This window comes from Tenrec ecaudatus, chromosome 14, assembly GCF_050624435.1.
Source record: "Tenrec ecaudatus isolate mTenEca1 chromosome 14, mTenEca1.hap1, whole genome shotgun sequence".
NCBI lineage: Eukaryota > Metazoa > Chordata > Mammalia > Afrosoricida > Tenrecidae > Tenrec > Tenrec ecaudatus.
Genome location: NC_134543.1, coordinates 11,760,082 through 11,785,108, shown reverse-complemented (window position 1 = coordinate 11,785,108; position 25,027 = coordinate 11,760,082). Strand labels below are relative to the sequence as shown.

Sequence of the window (25,027 nt, the reverse complement as noted above, 5' to 3'; positions counted from 1 at the left end):
CTCGGTCGCGCACCAAAAGGTTTGCAGCTGAGCCCACCTGTGGCTCTGAGAGAGCCCTGCTGCTCGGCCCCCATAAAGACGACATCCTTGTGGGCCCTGGGGCGCCCATTGTTGAAGCCACTGTGTCCATCCTTCTGTCAGCGGCTTCCTCTTTCCTGCTGCCCCTGTGCTGTACCAGCCACCATGTCCTGGCATCCTGTAGTGTCGACAGGAGGTGGGATCAGCTTGGCAACACACAACAACCGCAAGGCCCTGTCCAGACTTCTGACGGCGCCGAAGTCCACAACCTAGGCCAAAGAAAGACTTCCAGAGAATGGCGACAGAGGAGACGAGGAAGGAGTGTGTTTTATGAATGGAAATGTGGGATGCCAAGGGAAGACCGTTGATGTTCTTGATTTCAAAGGACACTTCCAGGCGTGTCCATTGGGCTGAAATGCCAGGACCTCTTGTTTCCAAGGCCTCAGCTGCCTTTGTTTGCCACCATTTCAAACCAGAAACCGTGCCCCCTGGCTTAGAACTGGTGTGCACCCCACACTCCAGCCCCTGGCTTAGAACTGGTGGTTGCTCCAGAACCCTCCCCTCGCTTCCTCAGAATCACGTGGGATTTCCCTTGTCTTAGTGTCTAGTGTCATGTTTGGGGGCCCTTTTCTCTTCCTGACAGTTGTTTCAGATTTAACATTTGGGGAGCTCTGCTTTTGAGATAAAGCAGAGAAGGGGCTAAAGTGCTGATTCCCAAATCAAGGACACCCCATGATCCTGGCAAGCAGGGGGAAGATGGACCCAATGTTTGGCAGGTCACCGGTGTTGCTGAACTGAGCTGCCACTGCAGTTCTCTGACTGAGTGGGAGGGGTGCATAATGAAGACAGGGACCCGGCATTTGGACTCACCTGGCAGATGCTGGGCGGGACACTCTGTCACTACAGTAGCTGGACTGATGGCCACAAGGAACACCCACCAATAGGGGAGTGTTTACCCCTGGGACACCAGTGACACAGTGGTCAAGAGCTGCTATCCCAAACTTGATGGTTTGAGCCCATCAGTCCCCGTGTGGGAGAAAGATGTGTCCGTCAGTTTCCATAAAGATTACATCTTCGGCAACCTTATGAGATGGCTCAGTTCTACTCTGTCACTGTGAGGGTCCATTAGCTCAACAGTCATGGGGAATGGCTGGTGTGAGTTTCACCGCTGAGTTGGGCCCGAGTCAATGACTCCACATACTAGCTAGCTAATGAAGCACTGCCCAGGCTGACGTCATTCTCACAATTGTGGTCTGGGCCCATTGTTGAAGCCACTATGTGGCTCTGGATGATCTTGTCAGGGGTCTTCCTCCTTCTTGCTGCCCCTCTGCTGCACCGTGTCTTTTCCAGAGACTGGTCCCTCCTGACGATATGTCCAAAGTCAACATGCCCTAATATTTTAAAAGAACACGCCGCACTTAAAAATAATTTAGACCAATACTCCTTTGTGACCTGGAAAGATGTTCATGCTGAGCTAGAATGACAAAATATAAGTCATGTATGTTGTTGTTAGGTGTTGCCCAGCCTGTGTTGCCCATGTGCAACAGAACGAAGCATCACCCAGCCCGGCGTCATCCTCACAATGGTTACCTGTGCACCCATTGCTGCAGCCGGTGCCCGTCCCTCAAGGGATGTGTCTGCAACGACCTGCAGAAACAATGGAGGGAAGATGCTAGTCGGCTGTCTGCATGAACCATGAAATGTCCACAGTGAACAGGTTTACGAATTGTACTAGATCAATTGCCTCCATGAGTATTTAGTCTGAAGCAATATACGGACAACCTAGGAACACCTCCCCCAGCAGCGCTCAGTGCAGGGCTGCAAGGCTGCCTGAGAGAGGCGGTAGCAGGGGAGGTGGGGAGTGGTGGGGAGGTGGAAACGGAGCAAGGAGGGAGAAAAGGCTGTTTGGGGACATTTCTCGTGGGGCACCACTGTATCTGCTGCAACTTCCTACCCTTTTAGCAAACAGACTCCTGGCTTTGAAGGCTTCACCCACTAGTCCAGTCTGCCCACTTCATTGCCAGTATGTGGGAGTGAAATAGATATATATTCCCTTACCCTTCCTCCGTGTTACTAATTTTGCTCTCAGATGTTCTAAGATTGTGGATGCTTTCTTTAGCCCCAGTATTTTGGGTCTTGTCCCCAGCCTTCAGGAAAACTTCACTCACTGCCGCCGAGCGGATGCCGACTGCTGGCGACCCTGCAGGACAGGGTAGACTGCTGCTGCCAGTTCCTGAGACTGTCACTCTTTAGGGTGGTTTTGAACAGCTGGCCTTGCAGCTAGCCTCCCAACTCAGGATCACTACTTCACCAGGGCTCCCAGTCTAGCATCTAAAATGCACAGATGGTGAACCTGCTGGGGAGAACGCAGGAGGATCTCCCCCCGGAAAGAACAGTGACTGGCGATTTGAAAGGTTGGTGTTGCCACCGATGATGGGGCTTTGGCTAAATCTCATCGTCTCTGACCCTCGGTTTCTTTAGCTGGACTGGAGGGCTCTTTAACCACCAGTGGGTTAAGATTTGGGCTGCTGATCAAAAGGTCAGTAGTTAGAATCCACCAGCCGCCGCAGGGGAAAGAGATGAGACAGTCTGCTTCAGGAAAGATTTCCAACCTTGGAGACTCTAGGGAACCATTCTTCTCTGTCCTATTGGGTCGCTCTGGTAGTTACATAATCTGGTGTCAACTTGATAAATAGAGTGAGGGAGTGTCGTCTAGCCTGTTAAACGGGACACAGTCTGATGATGCCTCCTTGTGGGCGTGGCCTTCTCATGAGGATTCTGGCAACTTTCTCTCTTCCTCCCTGGAGGTGGGACACACTCTCTCTCTGTTTCACATTCCTGTTGCCAAGTCACATGGAGCCACACTGATGGCAGCCAGAGCCCTGGAGATGAGTTCACCACCATTGGATCCACAAGACTTTGTACCCACCGGCCTGTGATCTTCCTACATTTTGCATCCTTGCTTGTGACTGTGTGAGTCTGAAGCGTGATTGATGGACTAGTATCAGACTTAGGGGCTGATATTGGACTTGTGGACTTGATCTGGACTGCACTGAGATGTTTTCTTAATATACAACCACTCTTTGATATAAAGCTGTCTCTTACACACATATGAGTGTCAATGAATTTGCTAATTATGCTCTCAGGTGAGATGTTCTAAGATTGTGGATGCTTGGCTAGTCAACCTGGCCCAACACGGTGGCACCAGCAGTCACAATTGACTCAAGGGCAGTGGTTTTCTTGTTCCATCACCTATTCATGTTCTGTCACCTCTGGGAGCCCTAGGGGCATAGTGGCTAACCCAAGATCCACAGTTCAAAGCCACCAGCGGCTTCATGGGAAGATGAGACTTTCTACTCCCATAAACAGTTATAGTCTCAAAAGCTCACAGGAACAGGTTGGCCCTATAGGCCCTATAGGGTTACTGTGAGGTGGAATCGACTCAATGGCCGTGAGCTTGGTTTTTGGTTGAATCAGTTGTGTTGTGCTGCTTAGTGCATGGAATTCTGATTCTTTTTTTTAGACCCAAGACACAGTAGGGAGTAGGTAATAAAAGAAAGAGCCAGCAAATACATGCCTTTCTGGGTCCCCATAACTGCCACCTTCCACTCAGGCCCCCTCCTGCTGCTCCCATTAGAACTCAGTGGGTAGAGAACAAATATTGCGTTCATCCAGCCCCCGCTCTCAGCAAAGGGGAACACTGCTCACAGAACTTTAGCACTCGCCGCTGGCGGTCCTTTGTTGCACTGATTGCCTTTGTGTCGCCTCAAACCTGAACGGGGGACATCTTTCTGGCACAAATGGCTGTCCCCTGGAGATAATTGCATAATGAAACCACATTTGGTTCATAGCAAATTGGGTTTATAAGTCGTGTTCAGTGGTGGTCAACCTAAAGGTCTACATCCTACTTTTTTATTAAAAAGTCATCCCCCTGCGGGTCTCTGGGAATGCAGGCAGAGCCACCGAAAACATGAATCCCCCTTTAAATGGTGCCTTCTGCAGCATAACTTAAGTAGATGAGATATTCCTGAAAAACAACAGGAGGACTATAAAAAGCAATGGAGGTGATAAATCTTTAATACGCTGGATAATCCAGCTCCTTATTCTCAGCCTGAAGTTGGGGACAGAATTTAAAGAGGACACATAAAAATGCGAAGAAAATGAAATACAGGATCACATCTAAATCTGTCCATGTGCCTGCTTCACGCCGTGGTATCGTCCGTGGCCTCGTGTGCATGTGGGCAAGAAAGACCGAAGATGGACCTCAGCTTTTGACTGATGGTGCTGGGGGAGAACACGGAACGTACTGCGGTCCCCAGAAGAACCAACAAGTCAATCTTGGAAGAGGTCCGGCCAGAAAGATTCTTAGAAAGGAAGATGGTGAGACTTCAGCCCAAGGACTTCGACCTCGTGATCTGCAGAGACCAGTCCCTGGAAAAGGGCACCAGGCTTGGTCCCGGGAAAGAAGGGGCGTGAAAAGGAGGAAACCCTGCAAAGAGACGGACCAACACGGTGCCTTCAACGAGCTCTCAGACCTCATTGCCCGCTGGGTCAGGCCTGGCCCGGGTTGTGTTCTGTCATACACAGGGTCACTGTGAGCCAGTTCCAACTCAGTGTCACCCAACAGCATCGACATCCACCTACAGAAGCGACGGAGCCATTTCAAGAGCGGTTTCAACGGTAAGCAAGGAAACATTTCACCATTTGGGGAAAGTCTTTTTAAAACGATAAAGTCTAAAGCAACTGACAAAGAAAATGCATTGATTAGCAAAATCACCCTGAGTCAGACATACCTCCTATGCAATGCTCATGGAATGGCTCCCATCTCGGCGAGAACCATCTGTGATCAGAACCTGTCGAAAGGGAAGTGAGTCATGCACTCATACGTTGTGCCTTCTCTCGGTCGATGGAACGGTAACCCTCCAATCACCTGGAGAGTGGGGCTAGTGGGAGTCAGGCTCACTTGTTGAAGGCTGGTCACGTACAGGGCCACTCTGGGGGGGAAGAAAGAAGAGATCCCCTCGCATCATATGATCACGTACTTCAGAGCTCCCCCCACAGCAGTCTCTCCAGGAGCTGAGCCTGAGACTGGAGCGCGGTGGTGGCGGTCAAGGGAAGTGGCCAAGAACTATTGAGCTTCTCTGCCGGTGAAGGAGACATGGGGCTGGATGGGCCCGAGACAGCTTCACCTTCATCTCGAGCAAGTTTAAAGGAGAAGGGTGAGAAACTTCCTGTGCCCCTGAGAATGTATTCCTTCTAAATGGAAAGCATTGCTTTATGGAGCTGATCAGCCAAGACCAGGAAGCATGGTGAACCCACACCAAACTCAAGTCCATTCCGACTGACAGCGACCCTACAGACTAGGCGGGAAATGCCCTGTGTGTTTGGGAAACTTGAACTTTGGGGAATAGAAAGCCTTCTCTCTCTCCTGACGAGGGGCTGGTTGTGCCCAACATGTGAACCCCATGCCGCGGGGACTCCCCTGAAGGGTGGTAGGTGGGGTCAATGCGAGGATTTCTGGCAACAAGCAAGAGTTTAGAACTGGAGGCTCAGACGGACTGAGTGACTTCTCTGCTTCTCCTTGGAATTCCCATCCCTTCCTGGCTCTCCTGTCATGTGGCTGAGAGGGGATGACCACACCCCCAGCTCCAGGGGAGACGGTGTGACAAAAGGCATGGTTCAAGGTTGAGAAGGTGACCCAGACCAGACTAGAGGCCCAGCACTACAAACAATGATGAATGAAGTTCTTGCTTTGCACTGGGCTGCTGGGCTGTCGGATCAAATCCTGGAGGTGATTGTCTTTAACACCTATTGGCTGGACAGCTTGCCTGAGAAGGTTGCCAACATGGATGCGATGAAAGAAAAAGATGAAGCTGGATCAATGGTGAGCTAAGCAGACAGATAGTTTGAGGTCCTCTGAATCCACCCCCAGGGACTTATTTTGTAAAACCAGGTATTTCTCTTTGGTTTGTTTGTTTAACCTCGTTGGGACGAGGTTTACCAAAACATGCTGCGAAAGCGCTCTGACAAAAAAGTGTCTGCCCAACAGGACCCAACAATTTTCAAGGCCACACATCTTGTTCTCTAAACGGGAAGCTTCTTGGATTGGCACGTGGCAGCCAAGACGCCCCTGCTTACTTTGCAGAGTCGCTGGGGGATCCAGTCCAATAGACCAGCAAACCCAACTGAAGGTCCAGAGACCCCATTGAAGGACCCCGTCCGCTGTTCTCCCACATCACGGTTCTGGGGGACGTTTTGAAGCTGAGTGAAGATCTTGGCACATCAGAGCTTTTCCTTGTTTAGTTTCCTTTCAGAATCCACACGGCATTTCCTCTTCCTCCTCTTCATTTTTGTCTTTGTCATTAAGACAGTGGTTCTCAACCTTCCTAATGCCGCGACCCTATGAATATAGTTCCTCATGTGGTGACCCCCCCAAAACCATAACATTATTTTCTTTGCTACTGCATCACTGTCACTTTGCTACTGTTATGAATCGTCATGTAAATACCTGATATGCAGGGTGTATTTTCATGGTTACAAATTGAACATCATGAAAGCATAGTGATTCATCACAAAAACAATATGTCATCATATACTGTGAACTATTTCTTTCTAATGACAAATAAATGAAATTTTGTCTTGAAGTTGATGTAGCATGGGTAACAGTCTTCACGCCGTAACAGTCTTCATGCCGGGTACTTGTAGGTGGGCGTATCTGCATGTGGAGGGGGACCCGCCTGATGATGGATAGAGGAGCTGTATCTGGTTCCTAAGACCTGCAGAAATATGTGTTATTTGATAATCTTAGGCAACTCCTGTGAAAGGGTCATTGGACCCCACAAAGAGGTCGAGAGCCATAGGTAAAGAACCACTGCCTTAAGAGAAGCGCTATTCCAGCCCAATGGAGAGGAGAGGGATTTGGATTTCAGAAGACTTCTAACTTACAGGGAAAACAACCAGGTGTGCGATGCTACTGTTGTTGAGTCGCAGTCCAGGAAGCAGAGGGGTCAAGAAGTTCTCTTAACGCTTCAAGTCTGGAATGTTCAGAGGAAGCCACCAGCCCAGTCACAGACCCGTGTAGTGTCTTGTTCCCGATAGACTCAGATCACTCCAGGTTCAGTGATGCTGCTTCCACCCTGCATCTCCTCACATGCCAAGACGCCCACGTAGCACAAACGGTGAGCAATTTCCTGTTTTGCCGATGCAAGGAATTGAAAGTATCCCAAAGAAAGCCAACAAACAACAGCCCACACCCCATACTACTGACCACAACGTTGTAGTAGAAATACCAGAAAATTGGGTAAAATTGGCGACTGTGAACGCCTCAGGACCAGTGGTGAGAGTGGCCATACCGGGAGGGTGGAGGGAAGGTGGGGTAGAAGGGGGGAACCAATTACAAGGATCTACATATAACCTCCTCCCTGGGGGATGGACAACAGAAAAGTGGGTGAAGGGAGACGTCGGGCAGTGTAAGATATGATAAAATAATCCTAATTTATAAATCATCCAAGTGTTCATGAGGGAGAGGAGTGGGGAGGGAGGGAAAACAAATGAAAAATGAGGAACTGATTCCAAGAGCCCAAGTGGAAAGCAAATGTTTTGAGAATGATGAGGGTAACGAATGTACAATGGATGGATGGATGGATTGTGATAAGAGTTGTATGAGCCCCCAATAAAAAACAAACAAAACAAAAACAGCAGCCGCAACGTAGCGCGTGTAGAAGGGACGCGAGTAGTTGGAAGCACCATTCTCACTGGGCGCTCATGACAGCTCCAACTGAGCACAGGAGAAGAACCCTACGTCAGTTAGCACAGAGGTTCAGCTGAGTAGGGGTGTTGATACATGTCCGCTTGGGCATCTGCAGGAGGTTTTTTGTTGTGACAATTTGCTGTAGGGACATTTTTTGTACAAAACAATCCATTCCTGCTGAAACACAGCACACAAATTGTGTAGCCATTCATCTGGTGTCTGTCACTCCCTGGACAGTGTCACCAGGTACTGTCTGACAGCTCCCCCCGCCTCTTTGCTCGGCCCCCAGGATACCACTGCCTCTGTCAGGTTCTCAGGACCCTTACTGGCACCTCAAATTGGCACCAACTGGATCCTCTCAAAACAGTATTTTAATGCTCAAAAGAACAAGAGACTTTCTGTAACAATATGATCGATTTTATGAGAACTCAAATATAAAGGGTTTTTTTTTTGAAAGATGATTTTGGGGGGAATTTTTGACGTGTTTATCTGTACATGCCTGTGTTAGTCTGGGTGGTAGACTACAGAAACAAATCCATGGACACACATATGTGTATAAAAAAGAGATTTATATTCAAGAACAACTGAACATTGAGAAAACATGCCAGCCCAGTCCAAATCAAGTCCATAAGTTCAATATTAGGCCATATGTCTGATACCCATCTTTAAAGTCCTCTTCAAACTCACGAAACACATGCAATGACGTCGAATGTAGAAGCTCACAGGCCAGTGGGTAGAAAGTCTTTGGGTCCAGTGGCGTTGGAAGCATCTCAGCGCTGGCAGGGGTCTCTCCGTGGCTTCTCTGGTGTCAGAGGTCTGGTTGCATCAGGGTAGGTTCATGTGGCTTCTCCAACATAGGGCACTAGCATAGTTCCATGTGTCTTGTCAGCTGCAATGTCTCCCAGGGAGTGGCAGAGAGTCTCTCACCTCCAAGGAAGAAGTACCAGATTTCCCAGAATCCTCAGGAGAAGGCTATGCCCACACAGAGGCCTCATTGGCTCTGATCCGATTGACAGTCTAGACTCCACCCCTTCACTCGTAATCCTCTCAAATGGACAATTATGTAACTACCACAATGCCGTACATCTGTACATGTGCTGCTGAGTCAGTTCTGACCCATCGTGACTGTATGCACAACGGAACGAAATATGGGCCTGCCGCACCCGCCCTCACAATTGTTAGGTAGCAGCCATTGTAAGTAGAGTCCACTGTAGCATCCACTGTGTTTCCGCCTCGAGGACCGTCCTCTTTTTCACTGCCCTCCCGTTTTACCAAGCACATTGACCTTCTCCAGGGACTGGTCTCTCCTGCAGACATGTCCAAAGTACGTGAGACCAAGTTCCACTAGTCTCGCTTCTGAGGAGCATTCTGGCTGTACTACACCCAAGACGCATGTGCTGTTCCCCTGGTAGTTGTCCATGGTGCTTTCTAGTTCTCTGACCACTAGCCGCCATCTTCTTCTCCAGCACTCCGTATCTCCTGAAGACATCTCCAAACCTAGCGCCTTGGGCAGTGTCCTGTTGTGATCCATAGATTTTTTCCCATTGGCTAATTTTTGGAAATGGATCACCATCTTCGTCTGAAAGCCCTGCTGAAGCCAGTTCACCATCCTGTTGGGATTTGGAAGGCCGGTGACCTAGCTGCCAGCAAGCCAGCCGTATGACACAGCCACCACAGGATGGCAAGTGGACAGATGGGTGGTGCTTTCTCTTGCTTTGTGGTTTATAAAATAATGATGTGTCTTCAACTTGGTGAGGGTCATAACCACCTAACCTTTCAGGGCTGCTGGGTGGGTTGGAGGTCATGTGTGGGGGACAAAGAATAGACCTGTTGTTCCAATGGCCTATTGTCCGAGTAGAGGAACTGATCTCAGGACCTGAGCATTCTCTGGGCTCTCTCCAGTCTCAGGTCCCTAGGCTGTGGTCAGCCCAGGGGATGCCCAGCACCCTTCTCCTAGCGTTCATTGCCCAAGCGAATGTGCTCCTGCAGGTACTTGGGAGAAAGAGAGCGGAGGCAGCTCTTTGGTGGCCTGAGGTCTGGACAGTGACCACTCAGGTTGTGAGCCTGGTGCCTGGCTGAGACACAACGCATGGAAACACCCAAAGGTTTCTTCCTGGACCACCCAGGGAGTTCAGAGGTCAGGTCTGCTTCTGTGCATGGGGGATACTGACCCTGGAGGGGCTGATGGAGGTGGGGAACGTTCAACTCAGGTCAACACTCCCTGCCTCTGAAATTGTAGCCAGAGATGATCTGACGCAGCAAGCATCGTTCAGTTGTGTCAACCTGGCTGGGCCAGGATTCTGCCTGGATAGGATCTTACCTGGTGTGGTTAACTCCACGATGGGGTCTTCTGTGAAGCAGCCAAGCAGCTTTGTTGTTGTTGTTGTTGTTGTTCGGCACCGACTCACAGTGACTCTGTGTACAACAGAACGGCCTGGTCCTGTGCCTTCCTCACCATTGTTCTCACCTTTCCACCCATCGGTGCAGCCACTGTGCCAATCCCTCCTGTCCGCCTCTTGGCTGCCCCTCCACTTTGCTAAGCCCCCTATCTCAACAGCAACCGGGCATGGGGTGGGTGTCCTTCAAGAGCAGTAGAGCTTGGCAGCCTGACAAATCACCTGCCCCAGCACTCTTCCTTTAGATAAGAGAAAACAGAGTCTCAGAAAGGGGTCCCATGGTGAGAGGCAGGCCGGGACCCTCTGAGTCCCCAGGTCTCCCTGTCCCCATCCTACTGCATCCTGCAGAACCGATGCATGCTGCTCTAAACCACCAGGCAGAGGTCCAAGGGGTGTGGGGGGCACACCCTGAGGTTCTCTGGCTTCATCCTCAAATTGCTTCTTCAGCTGATAACTGGCTCTTGCTTCTGCCACCTGCTACCATCAAGGTGAAGCAGGCTCCTGGCCAGCCTCCATACAGTTTCCAAGGCTGTCGTTCTTTATAGGAGCAGAGAGCCTCAACTTTCTCCCATGGAGTGGCTGGTGGCTTTGAACCACCATCCTTGCGGTTAGCAGTCCAGTGCTCACCTAACCGTGCCCACAGGGCTCCTTCTGTCCATCCTCTAAAAGCCCCAGCAGCAAGTGCTGACCCTGCTGAGGTGGTGCCTGGCCTTCGCAGAGGCGAGTGAGCTCCTGAGCTCCTGTCAGGAGGTTGCCGTAATCCTGCCCTCCCCCGCCCCCTGTTCCGTAATCCCCTGCAAGTAATTTTCCCCCGGGCTGGCCTTAGCCTACTTATGGGGCTGGAGGCCAGCTAGGGAAGCGCTCCACTTAGGGACAGTGTGGCACCCCTGCACCCCAAACTCATCACCAGCACACCACTAGGTGTGCATCTCACAGACCGGGTCATCCAAGGCGGGGTCTGAATCCCAGCACTACACCAAGAAACTCCCATTTGGACCTGTGGAGAGAGATGTCAGTTATTAAGGAGGCCTGCCTCTGTCTCCAGGAACCTGCCCACCTGCCCGGAGACGCACTACTGACTGCAGCCAGCCTCCCTGCAGCCCTGAAGCGGATGACTGCTGTCTTTCCTGGAACCACAGGTGGGGTGGGCTGCTCAGCTGCACCCCCAAACCTTATTTTCAAGCACCGACTAGCAAGTCCAAGTTGGCTTGGCTCCCAGCATGGACTCTCACAGGCTAGGACAGGGGTCCTCAAACTTTTTAAACAGGGGCCAGTTCACTGTCCCTCAGACCCATTGGAGGGCCGGACTATAGTTTAAAAAAAAACAAAACCCAACAAACAACTATGAACAAATTCCTACGCACACTGCACATATCTTATTTTGAAGTTAAAAAACAAACAGGGCAAAAACAGCCGGCGGGCCGGATAAATGTCCTCAGCGGGCTGTAGTTTGAGGACGCCTGGGCTAGAGGGTGGGTGGGCAGGTGGGTGGCTGCTCCAGGTCTCCGTATGGTGACTGGACCATTGGCAGCCGAAGAGCTGGCTCAGGGTATCCAAGGAGTTTTCCATTGATTCAACAAACTGGTAGTAGATGCCACCAACCACGGGCCAGACACTGTTCTAAGAGGACCTTTAGTTCTCATGGCAACCATGTGAGGTGGAGTCCACGACCAGCCCAGCTCCCAAGTTCACAGACGGGAACACAGGCACAGAGAAATTTAAGTTACTTGTCCAAGGTCACACCCGTAGCAGGTTGGCAACACTGGAATTCTAATCCACACTGTCTGACTCCCAAGTCCATGTCCATCAGCGCCGCACTGTCGATGGCCTGCTTCTCACACGGCCATTAGAGAGGGCCTAACCTCGGAATCCTACCCCTGGGACACACTCTTTCTCTGCTTCACCTTCCTGTTGACAAGCCAGATGGAGCCACGTTGATGGCAGCCAGAGCCCTGGAGATGCTTCCACCGACACTGGACCCAAGGACTTTCTACCTCCTGGCCTGTGATCTTCCTGCATTCGGCATCATTGCATATGCTGCGTGAGTCTGAAGAGGAATTCATGGGCTAATATCGGACTTATGGGCTAATATTGAACTTATGGATTTGATTTGGACTGGGCTGGGATGGTTTATTGATGTATAATTACATCTTGATATAAAGTTCTCTCTTACACACTTAAATGAGTGTCTCTGGATTTGTTTCTCTAGTCAACCTGGTCTAGCACAAGAACCGAGCCTGGCTCTCCCTCATGGAAGGTGCGAATTCTATCACAGTATCACCACCACACGTCACACGTGTACATGTGTACACAAGGGGGATTCAGAAAGTTCATGTGTGTGGATGAGTGAGTGTGTGTGTGTAGACAGAGTGATGTTTATCTTTAGGATTGGCTCATACTAATATGGCGGCTGGCATGTCCAAAACTCAGTGGGCAGCTGGCCGGGCTGGAAACTTGGTGGGAGTCGACACTGAGGTCCCGGGCAGACTTTGTTCCTCTCTGGGAAACCTTGGCTTCCCATCACTGGAGGAGACCCCTGCGCCCCATCGAGAATTATTACCCAGATGAAAGCCGAAGTGGACGTTCGCCCTTCTCCACAGCACCTTCAAGCAGCTCAGAGTTTGATGACATCCCTGGCCCAGACAAGTTGAAAGAAAAAACTCACCACCACACCCCCTAGACCTGAAGGAGGCGACCCTGGAGCCTGGAGGAGAAGGAGGGCTGCCTGCTGGCTGAGTGACCTCACAGGAGGAAGCTGGGGGAGGGGGGTGCACACGCCCCAACCTCACTCTCCTGGCTGCCTCTCCTCTCCTACCCAGGCTTCTCCTTTGGTCCATAGGGAATCCCAGCTGGAAGCCAGAAGGCAAGGAGCCAGATCCCAGCTGCTTGCTCTGGGCCATCAGGGAGCCCAGGAGAAGGGGTGGGGAGTGGGATGGGAGGAACTAGGAACTAAGACAATGCTCAGCATTGGCAGAGTGTGTGGGCCTGGGACCATGGCGGTGATTCTGACGGGGGCCGTTGGAGGGGGCACGGCAGAGGAAGGATGTGATCTATGGGCTTCCCCCTACTTGTGAATAGATGCCACAGAGAACCCCAAGCAGCTGGCCCTGGAGGAGGAGTGGGGCAATGGCAGCTGTGCTGGGGGTTGGGCATTCGGAGGGACAGGTCTGGTGGGAAAGGAAGCCACCGCACACGGTCACTCCTCTGGGATCTCAGTTTCTCCTCTCAGTCCCTAAAAGGAGGCCCTGGAGCCACATGCTCCTTTAAGACTCCACCTACCCTCAGCCTGATGGGCCTGGTCCTCCCCATCTCCACCCGGGGGAGCCCACTGAGACACAGCTTGGTGGGTGTGTCTCAGTCATCTCCCTCTCCCCTGTAGGTCAGTGCTGTCTTGGGCTGATCGTCCAGTACACAAGCTTGGCCGCCTGATGCTGGGTGGTCATGATCATTTCATGGCCAGACTCACCAGGCAAACGTAACCCTGGGCTCCACCAGCGCTGGCCCTCCTCCCTTTGCTGGGGATGGTCACTGCACAGAGCTGGCCAGCCAGGCGCTGACTGTGGGGTCAGGGAGGAACCCTTCCATGAGAAGGATCCCTGAATGGCACAGACTGATATGCACAGGGCAACTCACCAAAAGTTAGTGGTTCAAATCTATTCAGAGGAGCCAAAGAAGCAAGGCCTGGGAGTCTGCTCCAGAAAGGCCATCACCCTGGAAACCTGGGGAGCAGTATTACTCTGCACACACGGGGCGGCCATGAGTCAGCCTTGATCAGAGGGCCGCCACCAATTCCCTAAACCGCCAAGAAGGCAGGGTGGGGGGGGGGGGGAGGGAGGATGAAGCACGTTTCAAAGAAGGCCGCAGGGGTGGGTGGGCGGGAGGTGGGCATTCAACAAGCAGACTCTTCCGGGCTTTTCTCATGAGTTGGGGTCGTGAAGTTGGGTTTGTGAATTGTGGGCCCCACAATTGCTATGTCCCAAGGCCTGCGACCGGCGAAAGTGACCTGTTTGGGGGACAGGGTCTTGGCAGATGTGGCTTTAAGTTGAGGGTCTTGCGATGGCATCACCCTGGATTAACTGGTGAGCCCTTGTTCCAGGGACAACAAAGGAGAAGAGACCGACAGAAAGGGAGGCCGTGGGAAGAAAGAGGTTGGGGTGATGGGGCCGCAGTCCAAGGAGACCAAGGGATGCCAGTGGCCCCAGAAATGGCGAGAGGTGAGGACAAGGTTCTGCCCTAGCACCTGGACGGGGCTCCGGGCTCCTGGTCTCGAGCACCCAGCAGGATACACTCCTGCTGCGCGAAGCCACAGGCTCATGGTCACTTGTTACAGTGCCCTCGGGAATGAACAGTCCGGGTGACCTGAGGTAAAGGACACGCCATCCTTGATGGTGGCTTAGAAGTCCCGAACCACTGAAGCCTCTGGAAGGGCCTGGGGCCACTGGCTGGATGCCCGTGGGCTACATTCTAAGAAACATCAAGGCCTTAGATCTGCCAGGACCCGGAGGAAGAAACCAGATTAAATAATCAGAAATATGAGGATTTAAGGGGATCTCACTGAGTTGATGAGATAAGATGTGCAACCACATAGAAAATGTTCTTCTTTGGGTGTATTATCTTCCACAAACAAAGGAGAAAGAATATATCGAAATAAATAAAAAGTTACAATATTTAAAAGGGAGAGAGAGAGGTCACAGCCTGCGGTAGTTACAGAGTTTTGCATCAACCTGAAGCTATAGAAGTGTAGGGGCGGAGTCTAGCCTGTCAATCAGGTCACAGCCTGATGGCACCTCCTTGTGGGCGTGGCCTTCTCATAAGGAGGATCCTGGAAACCTTCCCTCTCTCTCCGCCTTCACCTTCTGAGACCTGCATGAGAGCCCTGTGATGCAACCACTGCCATCAGATCCATGCAACCCCACACCCACTGTCCTGTGTGATCTTCCTGCGCTCTGCGCCATTGCCTGTGGCTGCGTGAGTCTGAAGAGGGATTTATGGACTAGTATCAGACTTATGGACTTGATCTGGACTGGGCCGGGATATTCGCTTGCTAGATAATTACTTTTTGATATAAAGCTCTCTCTTACACATAGATGAGTACCACTGGGCTTGTTTCTCTAGGGAACCTGGACTAACATACAGTCTCAAGACCCCTCCACATCCCTTACCCCTGCGGTCTCGATCGCTCTCACTGACTCTATGAGGATAAGTGTAGCTGCAATGGACTTGGATTCTTTTGTGACATACGAGTTGGTTTCAGACAAACAAAAGCAACAAAATGAAACAACCTCACTGCCATCCAGTTGATTCCAACTTTTTAAAAAAAATTCCAACTCTTAACAGCAGCATGAACAGATCAGAGTTGTCCCTGTGGGTTTCCCAGACTATAGATCTTTATGGCAGTAGAAAGCCTCTCTCCGTGGAATGGCTGGTGGGTTCAAACTGCTGGTTTTCCAGTCAGCAGCCCGACACGTAATCCACTACACTACACTACCAGGACCCTTCAGAAATCAGATCAGAGGGTCCAGAACTCAGAAGAGGATATTAGCCACGTTGGGGTGAGTGGTCCTTCTGGCCTGGCTCTGGTTGGTTGGTGCCCTGGTAAAAAGCTCTCTAACAGGAGTTTCACTCGGAGAAAATGGCCCAGTCTAGCTGGTCCAGGGCAACACTCTCCTGACAAAGCCAGCTCCCCTACTTTCTTGGGCTTCCGCCCACCTGGCCCAGTCTGCCTCAGCCTTGCCTACACAGCTGCTCGTCATGGCTGCCCAGAGCAGGTCCTCACCTCTCTGCTCAGCCTTCTTCCCAGAGACAGCAGGACGAGACGCCATCTGGATCCTGAGACTTTTCAGTGGGACCGTTCAGGCAAGGCTGAACCGTCTCACCCACAATTCCCCCTGCCAGCTGGCTGCCAGCCTGGCCAGCGTCCCACACACCGTGCTGTCCTCCTCGTGTTGGCTGCCTTGCATGGAGGCTTCTTCTGACCGAAGCAAAACACAGGCTCAGCGAGTGCACCTTAGAGAGGGGAGAGGTGCTCAGGAGAAGACTGACCAAAGCTGGACAGGAAGGGGCCTGCCCATTATGGGGTGCATCATGTCCTGCCCAACATAGGTATTGAAAGCCTGGTGTTGGGCTGAAGAGATGATCTTCCATAATGGACAAGACTGGACTGGGTTCAGCTTCATATGCAACCCAGTGTGAGAGGCTCCATCATCCGCTGAGGTCACACCAGAACCTCCCTTCCAACAAACAGAATCTGGCAGCGGTACTGAGGGGTCACATGTGAGACTAGGTTCTAGAAAGACAGTGCTTTCTTCTCAGGCACTCTAGGGGAAGCCAGCTGTATTGTGGGGAGCCATTGGGGTGGAGAGGCCAGCCACTTTCTCACACCAGGCCACCCACAATTTACAGACCCTGACAACTGCTTGGTTGCAACCTCAGGAGAGATATTGACCCCAAGCCCTCGGCATTCCCAGCTCTCTGACCCACAGAAAGGATGAGATGATAGATATTGTTTTAAACCACTCTGTTAGGGGTAATTTGTTAGACATTAATAGATAATAGATAATGAATACAAGGGGGTACCTCCCCCCAAACCAGAATTGCACTGGGTGGGGTGGAGCTTTCGTAGTATGCATTTTTCCCCACTAGGTGAGCAACTTGCTCAGAGTTAGTGTCCCCAGTAGCATCACCTGGGAAGGGTCTCTCTGATCACAGTGAATTTTTTCGTAAAAGCAGTTTCGTTTCAACCTCGTTTTTGTGATGGCCTATTTAAGAGAGCGGCACGTGGCTGTGAAATTTTGTTTCCAGCTCAGGACAAATGCTGCAGAAGCTGTTGTGATGTTGAGCACGGCTTACAAGGACTGCACTAGGGGAAAACCTCAAGTGTACGAGTGGTTTCCTTATTTCTAAAAAGGTGAAATTTATATTATACACATATGAGTGCCACTGGGCTTGTTTCTCTAGTCAACCCTGCCTGGACAGCCATCAACTTTCCGGACGGACAAAATGCCAACTGGACTTGCAGTACACTTGTAGTTCCTTCCACCAGGTCAGACTGTTCATCAAGCTTTCTATTTAGAGGTTCTGAAAGGATTGAGTAACAGTGTGTGACAAGAAAGGCCTGATTTGTGGCAGATGGGGACTGGTTTTGCCACCACGACCATGCACCTGCTCACGCAGCCATGTCAGTGTGCCAGTTTTGGGCAGAAAGCAGCATGCCTCTCCTGTCCCACACGTCACCTGACGTCACTCCGTGCGACTTCTTTTCGTTTCCTCGATTTCAGAAGGACATGAAAGGACAGTGATTTGATGGCGTAGAAGAGGTGAAGAAAACAACGAGGGAGGTGCTGTGAACCATCCAAACTGATGAGTTTGAAAATTATTTCCAAGAATGGAATCGCGGATTTGACAGATTTTTAAAATGTAATGGAGAGTGCTTTGAAGATGATAAGGTTGATTTGTAAAAAAAATTAAATACATAGCTTTGGGGGGAAAATTGTTTTTTAGGTGGGGGGGTACCCCCTCAGACACAGCAATGTCCAGTAGTAAAGAACTTACAACCACACGGCACTTACCTTTCTGCACATGTGGGAAACGCTCAAGGGGCTCTCCCCATCACAGCATCTGAGGGACCATGCCTGTCATCAGACGTGCACCAGACAAGCCAACGCAGGGCTCCAGAGATAACCCAGACCCTTGTTGGTCCCTGCCCCCGGGGAAGCTGTGTCAGAGGGCAGAGCTGCTCCCCAGGGCTGTCGCGGCTGAACGCTTCTGGAAGAGGATGCCCAGGCCTTTCTTCTGCTGCCGGGGGGAGTTCAAACTGTCCACCTCTAATTTTATTTCTTTTATTATTTTTAAAATCATTTTATTGGGGGCTCTTATAACCATCCATACATCAATTTTATCAAGCGTATTTGCACACGTGTTGCCATCATTTGCTTTCTATTGAGCCCTTGATATCAGCTTCTCTTTTATCCTCCCCCTCCCACCCTCATGACCCCTTGATAGATTATAAATTATTATTTTCATATCTCACACTGACTACTGTATCCCTCCCCCCATGTTTTCTGTTGTTTGTCCCCCTGGAGGGGTGTGTGATTATGTGTCGATTGTTGCAGTCGGTTCCCCCTTCCTCCCCTCCTCTCTCCACCTTCCCCCTACTTTTCTAGTATTGCTACTCCCATTCCTGTTCCTGGATTCCAAGTGTCATGAGCTCTTATTTCTTACCTGTAAAATTGTCCATCTTTAGATTAATATCAAATAACCAAAACAACTTCCATCAAGCCAATTCATCTCATAGTGACCCTATGGGACGGAGTGGAGCTGCTCCTTGGAGGTTCCAAGGCAGTACATCTTTATGGGAGCAGACAGACAGCCTCATCTTTCTCCCTGGGGGCGGCTGGGGGCCTCCAACCACTGACCTTGAAGTTGGCAGCTCAATGCATAGCCTGCTATGCCATCAGGGCTCCAGCTACTTCACAGTGTAATGCCTTTTTTTGGGAAAGAAAACTATCCAAAGGCATGAGGGCCCTGTGTGTTCCAGAGTAGAACTCAACTGCACGCACGCAGTCTTCCTACGGTGATCTTTGGAAACGGCAGATGCTGGTTGGGTTTGATTGGTCAGCCTTCATTGGCTGCGAGCTGCGATCTACTTGATTGGCTGTAAGCCCAAAGAGGCGGGTTTAACGCATCATGACTTTTCAGCAAGATCACAGGATGGCTCTTTGAACATTAATCTTGTTTTATTTTTCATTCCAAATCTTCCTGCACGGGCACAGAGGGGATTGCTCGCCCACTGCGAATGTGGATCTCCATTGGCAGAGGAACTGGTTGGCACACTGAAGTGGCAGCCGTTCGAAGTCGGCGTTATCCGATGTCTTAAGTGGAAGCCCCGCTAAGCAAAAACTAAACCAGCTTGGTTTTTCTCAATGTGTGGAATCACCTGGAAACGTTAGCAAGTCTGGTCTGCCACAGGTGACCTGGCAGTTCCTGCTGGACAGACAGGCTGTGGTAAGCTCTCTGGAAATGCCCAGTGCTGGAGATGAGATGTTTGTGTGTCTGCTCTCAAGACAAAAACATCTTCGTGACCACAACTTCGGGATGTGAAATGATGGCCTCGTTATTCTTTAAATGAGGGTGGATTTTTCACTCATTTGCAATTTCACCTGATGCACGGACTTCAGCGCACCAGCCCACCTACTAAACAATGATGTCATGTCAATACAATCAGTTAGGTGCTCGACTACTGGCCGAGAGGTTGGACCCAGGGACTCCTTGGAAAAAAGGACTGGCCATCTGCTTCCCAAAAGTCACAACCCTGAACCTTTGTGGAGCACACGTCTGCTCTGAGCACATGGGACCAGCTCAGTAGTAACTTTATTTTTCTTGTCCTTGTTCAGTCTGACCAAAGGAAACGCCACGCTCCTCTCTCTGAGAGCTAAGTCTCACTAGCTTGAGTGTTCTAGAACAGGCTGAAGTTCTGCAAGGGTCTTCTGCTTGACCCTGAGCCACTGTGGACCCAGAACCTGCCATTACTCCTTGTTAGCCCCAAGTCCACACTCTGGCTTTCCCAAGTCCCTCTGGCCATAAATCCCCAATTCTTGAGAGGAGTTCTGTTCCTGGCAGCAAAAGCCACTGGGAAGCACAGATGCCAAGGAGCCTGCTAACTAAGGTTCTTGGCCCAGAGAAAAATGACGGGCAGCATCCTGGGTCCCTGAGTTTCCTGCTCTGTGCTTTAGGGAAGGCGGGCTCAGACAGACAGACAAACTTGACTGCCATATAGCGACCCTATAGGACAGGGTAGAACTGCCTCTGTGGGTTTCTGAGGCTGTAACTCTTTATGGGAGTAGAAAACCCCATCTTTCTCCCTGAAAGGGACTGGTGGTTTTGAACTATTGACCTTGAAGTTAATAGTCTAACATGTAACCCACTATGCCAACAGGTTTCCTTCTCTCTAGCTCACTGCCATCCAGTCAATTCTGACTCATAGTGACCCTCTAGGACAATGTAGAACTGCTCCTGGGGGTTTCTGAGACTGCAGCTCTTCATAAGAGTAGAAAGCCTCATCCTTGTCTTGAAGAGTGGCTGTTGGCTTCGAACTGCTGACCGTGAGGGCTCCTGTAGGCAGATGGGCAAACGATCTGAAAAACCAGCAGAGCCAAGTCTGAAACTTCTCAATACTTGATACGTGGAGTCACCTCTGGAAATCATGAAACCAGGTAAGTGAATAGGAGCCAAACTCCATCAACAGCTCCAGTGAGCAAACCGCTCAAGGGCGCGCTCCGGCTGTCTCCTCACCTGCAAAGTGGTGCGTTTATTTTCAGGCTGAGAGGATGTAGATGTGCATTGACACACTTGGAAAAGGTCTAAGTGCGAGACAAAATGACAAGAATTTACTCAAAATGATGGGTATCAGAATTGTCTAGAAACACATGTCCAGGGAGACCCTGAATCCTTGACTAGGAGGTGGGGCAGCAGAGAGATACACAACCAGGCCTGTCTCACACGGGGTGGCAGATCTGTCTGGGCTGGGACAGCCCCCTTGCTCCAAATCTGTTCTTTTCTAGGAAGAGAGAATAAGCTGGCCCTCAAATATGAAATGTTACTCATTAATCCCTCATTATAATTATTCTTGTTTTTCAGGATTAACAAATATGGACCAATAGGTGATATTATGATACACAGAGAAAAGGTTGAAGTTGTCAAGGATTTTGTCTTGCTTGGATCCACAATCCATAATCATGCACACACAGCAGTCAGGAGATCAAATGACACGTTGCATTGGGTAAATATGCTGCACAGACCTCTTTAGAGTATGGAAGAGCAAGGATGTTACTTTGAGGATTAACGTGCGCCTGACCCAAGCCATAGTGTTTTCAATGACCTCAAATGCGTGTGGAAGTTGGACTTTCAATAAGAAGACCGAAGAAGAGATGATGGATGCATTTGAATTGTGGTGCTGGTGAAGAATCCCGAAAGTATCATGTCTGCTAGAAGGACCAACTGATCGGTACTGGAAGCTCCTGATCGGTACCAGAACTGATCGGTACCAGAACTGATCGGTACCAGAACGCTCCTTAGCAACAAGGATGACAAGCCTTTGTTTCATGTACTTTGGACACGTTGTCAGGAGAGACCAGTCCCAGGAGAAGGACATCATGTTTAGTAGAGAGGGTATAAAAGGAGATGGATGGACACAGGGGCCGCAACAATGGGCTCAGGCATTGGAGCAATTGTGAGGACGGCGCAGGACCATGCAGTGTTTCTTGCTGTTGTGCATAGATAGGGTGGCTATAGGTCCGAACAGACTCAATGGCCCCTAACAATAACAACAGGCTATAAAGCATCAAAGAAAAAGAGGAAGCCTTCCAGTAAGATTGACGCAGTGGCTGAAACAATGTGAGGACAGTGTAACACCAGGCAGTGTTGATTTCTGCTGGGCATAGTGTTGCTGTAAATCAGAATCCACTTTACGGCACTTAACAACAAGCAGGACAACAATAACATCATGCCCTATAAACAACACAATGATAATAAGCTTAAGTGGAGAGCAAATGTTTTGAGAATGATGAAGGCAGCGAATGTTCAAGTGTGCTTCACACAATTGATGTATGTATGGATTGTGATAAGAGTTGTATGAGCCCCCAATAAAATGATTTAAAAAGAGCAAGAAGGAACAGGAAAGGATGAATGGTATAAAAACACAGGGAGGGCGGAAGTGGGAAGCATGCTGGTATATCTTGGGGACTGCCATCAATGTATGAATTGTTGAATGGAAAACCAATTTACTCTGTAAAGTTTTAAATCATAAAAAAGTTTAAAAAAATAAGCTTTTATAAGTTGGTTTTGAATTTGTACAAAGAATAGTTTCAATCAGCCTCTTGGGAAGGGAGGTGCCCAGGTGATGCAAAAAGTTACTCCAGGTAACATATCCAAAGGATGTGAGACTAAGTCTCACCATCCTTGCCTCCAAGGAGCATTCTGGCTGTACTATTTCCAATACAGACTTATTTGTCCATTTGACAGCCTATGGGACTTTTTTTTTTGACAAGACAAAGTCATTTTTATTAAATAGAGGGGAAAAAAACCAGCCGCAAAATACAAAGTTAGATATAATCTCACAAAAACCCTTCTCGTCTGTGTGGGAAGGGCTGTTGCCAACACCAGGGCCAAGGGAGTGCCGGCTGCTGCCAGGAGCTACCTTGCAGCTGTCACCCCCAGGATCTGTATGACATCCCCAGGATCTGTTCCAGGAGGTGAGGGTAGAGGGCACGGCAGTTCTTCGAGAACTTTAGCTTGTTGCTAGCCTGTATCCTCTCATCATTCAGCGATGATAAGCAAAGACAGCTTCTCTGATGAGGGTGACAGGCACCCCATACCCTAGGGCTGAGATGGCAGTCCACTTCCCGGTGTCCTTCTGCCCTGCACTGTCCCTGATCTTCAGCAATAGGTGTTTGCCATCGTTATCTTTGAACTTGAGGATATTGGCTGTGATTTCACTCAGGAGGGAGTCTAGCTCTGTCTTATTCCGTTCCTCAAATGCCTTGGCCATTTCGTCGTGCTCCATGCCGAGAACGTCTTTCATCAGGTGGTAGGCCTTGCAGATGAGCTGCATGTCACCGTACTCAATGCCATTGTGCACCATCTTCACAAAGTGGCCCGCTCCCTCCTCTCCCACCCAGACACAGCAGGGTTCTCCGGTGCCCACTTTCGTGGCAATGCCTTGGAAGATTGTCTTGATGTGCGCTAAGGCTTCTTTGTTTCCTCCTGGCATGAGCGAAGGGCCATATCAGGCCCCATCTTCACCACCACTCCCTCCACTCCCCACAAACAAGATCCCCTTGGCCTTGAGGTCCCAACATAGTCTTGTGGTATCCCTGTGCTTAGAATTTCCCCCATCGATGATGATGTCACCAGCACCCAACAATGGCACCAGATTTTCAATGAAACCATCAACGGCTTGACCAGCCTTCAGCAGAAGTACAATCCGCCGAGGCTTCTTCAACTTGGAGACCATTTCCTTCAAGGAGTGAGCGCCAACCACTTGGCTGCCCTTTGCCTCGTTGGCCAAGAAATCATCAACTTTGTAGACCGTCCTGTTAAATGCACAGACCACAAAGCCGTGATCATTCATGTTCAGAATGAGGTCCTGGCCCACGATGGCCAGTCCAATCAGTGCAATATCAGTTTCGGCCATGGCGGCGGCGGTCAGAAGAGAGCCGAGGGGCCCGGGGGAAGAGGGTACGGAGCTCGGGGGCGATGGAGACCAGTACTTTAAATATTCTTCACCAGCACTATAGTTCAAATGTATCGATCCTTCTTTGGTCTTCCCTATTCAAGGTCCAACTTCCCCGTGTATATGAGGATGTTGAAAAGAGCATGGCTTGGGTCCGGGGAACCTTAGTCCGCTAAGAAACACCCTTCTTTTCAACCCTTGACGGAGGGCTTGTGCAGCAGAGTCACCCGAGGCAATGTGTCCTTCACCCTCTTGACTGCTGCTTCCATGAGCATTGACTGTGGATCCAAGCAAGCCAAACTCCTTGACCACGTCAATCTTCTCTCCATTTCTCGTGATGTTACCTACTGATCCATTTGTGAGGATTTTGGTTTTCTTTACAGTGAATTGTCACCCACGCTGAAGGTGGCAGTCCTTGATCTTCATCGGCAAGTGCTTCAAGTCCTCCTCACTTTCTGCAAGCCAGGTTACATCATCTGCGCATCACATGTTGTTAATAACCCGTCCTCCAATCCTGATGCCACATTCTTCTTCATATCATCCAGCTTCTCCGATGATTTGCTCAACTATCGATTGAACACATACGGTGAGGGGATCCAACCCTCATGCAGCCTCCTCTTCATTTAGGCCCACGTTCTGCAGGAGCACAATGAAGCGTCTGGGATTCCCATTCTTCGCAGAGCTAGCCACAGTTTGTGATGGCCCGCATGGTTGAATGCCTTTGTATGTTCAACAAAACACAAGTGGACGTCTTTCTGGTGTTCTCTGCTTTCGGCTGACATCAACAGGGCTCCAAATCCATGTCCTCTTCTGCATCTGGCCTGGACCTCTGGCAGCGGCTCCTGTCAGTATATTGCTGCAACCTTTGTTGGATGAGCTTCGGCACCATTTTACTTGCTTGTGATAGTACTGGTATTGTTCTATAATTTGAGTTACCTCTCTTCGGAATGGGCACAAATATGAATCTCTTCCAGTCAGTTGGCCAAGTAGCTGCCTTCCAAATTTCCTGGCACACACGCGTGAGTGATTCCAGGGCTTCACCAGCTTGCTGAAACGTTTCTATTGGTCTTCCATCGATTCCTGGAGCCTTGTTGGTGACAAATGCTTTCCGGGCGGCTTAAACACCTTCCTTCAGTCCGCTTGGGTCTTGATCGTATGTAACTTTTCGAAGTGGTTAAATGTCGACTAGTTCTTTTTGGTACGGTGGCTGTATGTTCTTTCCATCGTCTTTTGATGCTTCCCTCATCTTTTAATATTTTTCCCATCAAATCTTGCAATTGACAGCAACTGGCTATTTGGGATGGAGGATGTTTGGTCCGTGTGTTTCATTGCACACCACCCAAGATGATACTCAATTCAGCTCTGCAGAAATGTGCTGAGCTTCCACTTTGTCCCAAGCACTGAACCCCAGTCTCCCATGTGGGTGTCCTCTGCCTTAGATTATACTTGGGCTCTGAGAGCTGATCTCAGCCTTTGCCTTAGTGTTTGAAGGGGGTGGGTGTGGTAGTTATATAATTGTCCATTTGAGAGGATTATGAGTGAAGGGGTGGAGTCTAGTCTGTCAATCGGATCATAGACAATGAGGCTTCTGTGTGGGCATGGCCTTCTCCTGAGAATTCTGGGAAATCTGGTATT

General features: G+C 50.1%; 1 pseudogene; it reads right to left on the bottom strand.

Annotated features, from left to right (window-relative positions):
- Nucleotides 1-22,367: 22,367 nt before the first annotated feature.
- LOC142426177 (6-phosphogluconate dehydrogenase, decarboxylating pseudogene) lies at nucleotides 22,368-23,353 on the bottom strand (annotated as a pseudogene).
- Between the last annotated feature and the right edge of the window lie 1,674 nt (nucleotides 23,354-25,027).